Here is an 8016-nt window from a genome sequence, read left to right on the forward strand (position 1 = left end):
ATTGAGGTGAAGTTTCTAACAAACGGTGCAAAACAATTTCAAAACTCGACGGAATGTATATAGGTTTAAAATTTTGCTAATAGGCACAGCCAGTCTGTTTTAAAACGCATCGCGTCTAACACCTTCACATTTATCTACAATTAAACTAAATATCTCAAATCCTCCAGAATATTACACAGCTTCATTACCCAGGGATTATTGTTTTTTATACGGATTCATGCAACCAAAATAACCCATTTAAACATAAAATATCGTCTTTCAAACGGTTTGTGGAAACATTATTTGAAGTGTAATGGTTACATACAACTTACATGATCAGCTACTAACAGTGTTATAGCCGTTGAACGGACATAATGCAAGGTGCCTAAAAACTTTACAGCCTCAGTAACAATTGTGCCGGTCGGTAATTATTAAGGAGCTAAAACAACAAAGCAGCATGCATCATACTGGTAATGTTTCGTTCGTGGTTCTTTCTCAAGTATGAAAACGGTGCTAATCGTCGTTTTATACATAAATTCCGACTAAATCACGCAACAGAATAAGGGTTATTTTCTCTATACATGATGTACTTCATATAAAATTATTTTTATGTGTTTGATAAATATTTTAACCTTCCCAAGACTAGTCATAGCTTCCTATACATATATATTTCCGGGTATGTCTTTAAATAGCATCCTTGATGTTTTAAAGGGACACGCTTATATTTTGCCAACAAAGATGATATTCCCGGTTATTCATATGAAAACAGTTATCGTAAAGTTATTTTACTCTTTGATACCGAAATTGCAGAAAAAAATACAATTGAAATTGTATGAAAAAATCCGGTTGTAGTGGGGAGCGAACCCACGCCGGTACAGCCAAGAAAACTGATACCATGTCCACTAACTAACAAAGATTGGTATATTAGCTTTCGGATAGTTTAACCTTTACTAAATACATTGGTAGCATCACGTGATATTGTCATTCAACCAATCACGCTACACCCTTTTGCTGAATCGCGTTACTGACTCGCTTTTCAAAATTGTTGACTTCAAAGACAATATTTGAGCATATATAAAAATTAGTTGAAGGATTCCAGCGATCAGGATCTTAGTACATGTATCTTAAAAAACTCCTAATGATGTGACACTCTTTATTTCGTAAGAAAAAGAACTCCATAAAAAAGTGCATTTTATAAACCATGAGACAGCCCCTTAAAAGGGGCTCTTTCAGAGGTTATGTGTCGGCAACAATTTGTTTTACAACTGTGTTGTAGTTATGTTACTTTTCTGAACAAACAGCAAACAATAACCGTCCGATACTCCTGAGAACACAATGTCGTAAACATTCAATTTTTAAAAGCGTTACGAACACTTTTCGGCAAAATAAAGTATTTTTGTCACATTCTTAAATTATCATTAACAAGTGAGCTATATTTTGAACATTTGATGATCTTTTATCATTGAAACAAGCATTTTGTTCATATTTTACACGAATTGTGTTTAATGTCTGACTTGTATTACAAAATAAAACCCATTACTTTTCAGTGCCCCTGTTCAAGGTCGACAATTCAAATAACCAAACATTTAAACTTTAAGAAATGCATAGAGCTATCAAACAGTTTAAAATGCACGAGTTGAAACTTTTAACATACCAGGCTCAAAACTATGTAAGGTTATGTGGTCTAGTGGTATAGGTCTCCGCCTCTCACCCAAGCGGTTGTGGGTTCGATCCCCACCAGGTTGAGATTCGTGTAGTATTATATAGGTATCAACCTTTCACACAACAAGATGTGGCAAAGATCTCCACCAGGGTATAGGAGCGGTCTAGTGGTACAGGTGTCCGCCTCTCAAATGCAGGAGGTTGTGGATGCCATACCCATCAGGGTAAGAGTGGTCTAGTGGTATAGATATTCGCCTCTAACTCAATGGGTTGTGGATTCTATCCCTCCAGGGTGAGAGTGGTCTAGTATTATAGGTGCTCTCACTCAATATGCTGTAGGTGCGATCGCCTACAGGGTGAGAGCGGCCTAGTAGTAAAGATCTCCACCTCTCCCCAATATGGTTGTGGATACGATTCCCACGATGTGAGTGGTCTTGTGGTATAGGTATTCGCTCCACACACAAGAGGTTTTAGATGCGATCGCCTACAGGGTTAGAGTGGTCCAGTGGTATAGGTATCCACTTCTCAAACAGGAGGATTTGGATGCGATCCCCACCAGGGTGAGAGTGGTCTAGTGGTATAGGTATCCACTTCTCAAACAGGAGGACTTGGATGCGATCTCCACCAGGGTGAGAGTGGTCTAGTGGTATAGATATCTGCCTCTCATTAGAGAGGTTGTAGATGCGATCCCAACCAGGGTGAAAGAGGTCATGTGATATAGATATCCGCCTACAAGAGCTTAAGATTTCTCGAAACTGCTTTGTGGATGCGATCGCTTACCCGAAAGGGATGACATTTATTTAAAAAAATGATTTCCATTTCCTCGGTTTAGTCGAAATGGATGACAATCTTTGGATCTTCCGCAAAAAGTGCTTCCCATTTCCTCGGCTTACCCGAGAGGGAAGACATCTTAGGATCTTCAGCAAAAAGAGCGTTCCATTTCCTTGGTTTACCAGAAAGGGAAGACATCTTAGGATCTTCAGCGTTCCATTTCCTTGGCATGGCCGAAACGGATGACAATCTTAGGATCTTCTGCTGAAAAAGCTTTCCTTTTCCTCGGCTTAGCCGAAAGGAGTAACAATTTCTGGATCTTCTACACAATGTGCATTCCACTCCCCCAGCTTACCAGAAAGGGATGACGATTTTAGGATCTTCGGCAATAAAGTCTTTGTCACCGCAGACTACCCATAACTTTTTTGCGCGATGATTATTACGTATAATGTAAGAAATGTGAAATATTTGGCAATACAAACAGCAGACGACTCCATGCAGTCTCGCGAGCTGATCGTATTGTCGTCTGCAGAATGGGTTGGGCGTGAAGACTTTGTTCTTTCGTTCGTGCCGCAACCACCCTTCGTTTCTGTGCAAACACACTTCTACAGAGCAAGCGGCCCTTTTGGCTGGCGGACTGTTTGCACAATCTCGCGAGAACGTTGCCTCCTGTATGTAACCTTTCATTAAATCCTTGAGCACAATAGAAATTGAGGATACTTACACAGGCACCGATTTTAATGGCGGCAATGGGTTTTTCGGGGATTAAAAAGGAATAAAGTGAATAAAAGTCATTTTCAATATTCGAGATGATCTTTTTCTCATTCGCGTGTCAAGTTTTGTGTAATTTCTATAGATCGGACACAAAAGATATTTTCTTCAGTATTTACTTTCATGAAGTAGCAAGTAAAGAAATTCTAGACTTGAAAATTTTGATTGAGATGCGCGGGGCGGGAGGCGTTTCGAGGACTTGGATTTCACTGAAAGCGTTTCAACACCCAGACTGGCGGATTTTGGTGAAGAATGATAAAAAAGAAACAGTAATTGAAAACTGTCTGTTACGTACGTCCACCCTGAAAAAATGTAACAAAAACATTTTTAAAGCTCTTTTCTAATTATCATGATGAATTAAAGATGCACTCTTACTCCCAAATAAGATGTACCACAATTGATACAACTGTTTGAATTTACCGAAAAGGATGAATGAATATCAACAACAATGGTTCTTATGAAGGATATCGTATTTAATTTGAAAGAAAGATGCAGAAAACAAAGTATTTCTACCTTATGAGACAAAAAGTGATTACTGTAAATCTTTTAGGACCCACCAGTCATTTAATACTTGCAGCGTTTTCAGCTATTAAATACATGGTTACAATCTTGTTATCAGTAAATTATATTTTCCATATATGCATTATTTAGGAAGTAGTTAAAGGGTTATTATTTTTTATCGTCGAAAATTAATGTTTTATGGCTTAAAGAGTGACTAATGCTGTAAGGAAATTGAATTTTCAGTTGAGTTGAGTCGGCCGTTTTTCGAACAATTGAAATATGTTCTATTATAAGTTATCTTGCATGACTGAATTGAAGACATTGATGCCCAAATCAGCTGATTCTGAGTCAAAAATTTAAACAAAAATGTCAAAACTGTGAGAGTGCAGCTTTAAAGCCATATTTACCAATTTTCCATGTCCTTGAACTAACGTCATTTTTATTAAGCTGCATAAGTCTTTTACTAAAACTTAAATAGTCAAGCCTTGTAAAAACACACTATGGTATGAACAGAACAGAACAGAGCATATTTTTTGTTCGACTTAAGCATACCTAGCTCATACTTATAAACATAAAACTTAAATAGGATGTTTACAATACAGTACAGTACAGAACAGATCAGAAAAGAACAGAACAGAACATAATGTTTGTTCGACTTCAGCATACCTTGCTCATAGTTAAAAACACAAAACTTAAATAGGATGTTTACATTACATTACAGAACAGAAGAGACAGAACAGAACAGAACATAATGTTTATTCAAGTGAAGCATACATAGCTCATCGTTATAAACACAAAACTTAATTAGGATGTTTACATTACAGAACAGAACTGAACAGAACTGAACAGAACTGAACAGAACATGATGCTTATTAAACTGAAGCATACATAGCTCATCGTTATATACACAAAACTCAAAAAAGGATGTTAACATTACAGAACAGAACAGAACAGAACATAATGTTTACTCAACTTACGCATAAACACACAACTTAAAATAGGATGTTTAATTGCCCCTTGTGAAAACACATGCTCATCAACATCAATCTGGTTGTATTACTTACATGTCGACCAGAGGGACATTTCCCATAATAGAAACTGTGTTCAAACTCCACAAAGGTGGTAACGGTAGCGACATTACTGATAGTTATAGTGAAAGCAATGGTAATTAAATAAGAACTGTTATATTGGCACTCTTCTGTAAAGTGAGGATGGCGTAAGCATATACATGTTCAATAACATTATATACATGTTCAATAAGATCATTAATATCTGTTAGAAATAGTTTATGTATAAATTCAACGGAAAATACCAACTGAGTGCGTAAGTAGTGTGCATAATCGCAGATACCATAGCGCGTTGACGTAACGCATAGTACGTAACGTATTTTGGTGTTCAACGTCATATTAGGGTTTGGTTAAACTTTATTTATTTAACAACGATTCTAAAGAAAGTTATACTGGCTTATGCTAAGACACTTTCGTTAACACGAGCTTGCGAGAGAGAGTAGTCTACTGTTGTTGGGGAAACTTCCCGATGAAAACCAATTTGTCCGGATAGGTGACCACCGGCAATTGCGCCGCGTCCAGGAAACCTTGGTGAGAAGCGAGCGCGCTAACCACTGCGCTAACCGGACACCCTCATAATTTGTCATAGAAGTCGACAACAAAATGCGTTCCCATAATGCCCATTATTAAACTAACATATCTTCACTGCAACAATAAATGAACCTCCGCAAAAATCCGCATCCAAAGAAAATATTTACCGATGACTACATATCATCCGCAGTTGAATCTGCATTTCATTCCTCGCACGAGAGAAAATTTCCTTTATTTATTTACATAGTCATCTTTTGATGTAACGAAGGTTTCGGGTAAGGGTACGGCCTGTTCTAGCCCTGTGTTGAAAGCTGTGGGATTTTGATGTGAAAAACTCGCTACTATATCATAACTTCAGGGAATTTTGAGAGATTTTGAGGATTAGACCGACTTACAGCAGGCTTAACGGAATCTTGTGAGTGTTTTCGCCCGAGGAGTGTTGAGGCTGAGACTCTTTGGTACGCCGTTTTCAAGTTTTTTTATGAGAACTCGGTCGGGGCTGAAGAGGTTGGTAAGCGGTACGCAGAAACTCAAAATTTGGTTTATTTGGTTTATTTTGTATGCAAACATGTTAAGTATAAGTTGCATAGGATACTGTGGAAAAAGGAGTAAAGTTTGATATGCTATGGTGTTTTTGTGTGTGTGTGTGTTCCGAGGGGGGGGGGGAGGTGGGGGGATGTTAGAAGGTCGAGTTAAAGCCTCAGCATACGATTATTTCATTATTTTACGTCATGTATACAATCTTCAAGCTCGTTAAAGTTCTAACACGGTCGACTATAGTACGTTAGTATTTGTAGAATATCATTATTCTTAAAGTGAATTTGGACCAAAATGCAATATTTGAGCATATATAAAAAGGTTTTAGCCGTCAGTATCTTAGTTTTAACACTCCTTATAATTTGCCACACTTTATTTCGTAATTAAAAAAAACCTTTTACAAAACATGAGCGAGTCCCTTTAATATTGGAGTTCACAATACCTTAGCGTTAAGAATACGAACAAGTTTAGTAACTACAATGACTATCCATTCATGTAGTTCAGCGACACATGTTTAATCATCTACGAAAGGCACGACAATGAAAAACTGCCGTAACTTTTCCCTTCAATTGTCACGAGTTAAAGCAGTCTTGCCCCGGATCAATGAAACGTCAGTCTGGACGGGTACGAGTCTCGGAAACAGATGTGTAGCGCGGACTATGCCCTTGTGAGTTTGAAAATGAGCTAGGCGAATCGTCAGGTAGCGACCTTTAGCGACAACTGATCCATTACAGAAGCGCTTTCACCGTCCCCGCCACAGGAGCGCAAAAAATGGAGAAAAGCAGAGAAGAATGGATGCCTTTACCACCGGAGCGACAACTTTTATCTGTGTTCGCGGCTCCGTGACTCTGCACGTGATCTCGTGCGGGGATTCCCGGAGCGCCTCTCGCGGTCCGCGGTCGCGCTCCGCTGAACTTAAACATTTGTTGCAAAACGTGGCTTTGTCACAAGCTGTCGTGCCTTTTATCTTGTCATTCGGGTCGGGGATGGATCAATGAATGTGTGAGCATTTTTATTTCTTGAAAATATGTCCCACATTCGCTTTTTTTCTCGCCGTGTATTTGTCAGTTAAAGTCTTTAAACGGAGCGATAGTTTTGTAACTTGGTTTAAAAAGATTAAATATTATGAAAAACCCATTTTTGTACAAAACAAGTGATGCACCCGACAGCTTTACTTGTAGCAAACAATTTGGAGCGGGTGTCACCTGTTTTCAGCGTCCGCGCTAATTTCCCTCGGACTCTTTATACCAATGTACGAATAGGGAATGAGTTTATTCTAGCAGAAGTGAGGTGAAAAATGCTGAATTATACCGCTGTTTAAAAATTTTACTATTATTTACATATATTTCGAAAAAATAAGCTGATTATGAGACAAAATTTACAAACAAAAATATCAAAACATTCAATCTTTGAGAGTGCAGCATTTAAAGGAATGGAATGGAGATAAAAAAAAATGACTCGAAAATAAAAAGGTATAATTTTCTTAGCCTGAATCTAGATCAGACTTTTGCACATGGTTACGGACAAGTCTGAGTTCGGACTCAAGTGGCAAAAATGCAAATCTTCATTTCAGTGTAACTTTCCTTCTAGTTAGTGTATAATTGTTATGAGGGCTAAAAAAATATTTCCGTTTCGGGTAACCCGACCCTACCTATAAAAATGCGCCGATCCTAACTATTTTTTTCCGTTTCTGAGCAAAAAAAAATATTCGTTAGCGAAAAAAGAGTTACGAAGGGCGGATAAATGCAGATTTTAATCAGAATTATTGTTTATATGATAAAACAAAGTCAGGCAATGACAGTAATGTAGGAAAGACTGCCATATGCAAGAAAACACTCTGAACTTACGACAGATTTTGAAAAAAAAACAATAAAACAACCCCTACCTACCCTGCCTAGAAATTTTGGGAAGGTTGGCCTGATACAAATTGTTTATTACTATTTGAAATTGTACATTTATTTTTGTAAAACCATCGAAGTAAAGACGATTCTTTGAACTTTAATAAATGTGCTTTAGTGGGTCACAGTCTAGACTTGGACTTAAGACTCCGAAATCATGAGCCAAAGTATTTGGTAACTTCAGCCAATCGTAACAACTCGGCCATCTCCGGCAATCTTCGATATAGACAAATCCGTTGGATAATGGCCGAGGTGTTCCGTTTGCACTTCAGCTTGGACTCAAAACGTAAACGTGTGAA

This window comes from Mya arenaria, chromosome 4 (genome assembly GCF_026914265.1).
Source record: "Mya arenaria isolate MELC-2E11 chromosome 4, ASM2691426v1".
NCBI lineage: Eukaryota > Metazoa > Mollusca > Bivalvia > Myida > Myidae > Mya > Mya arenaria.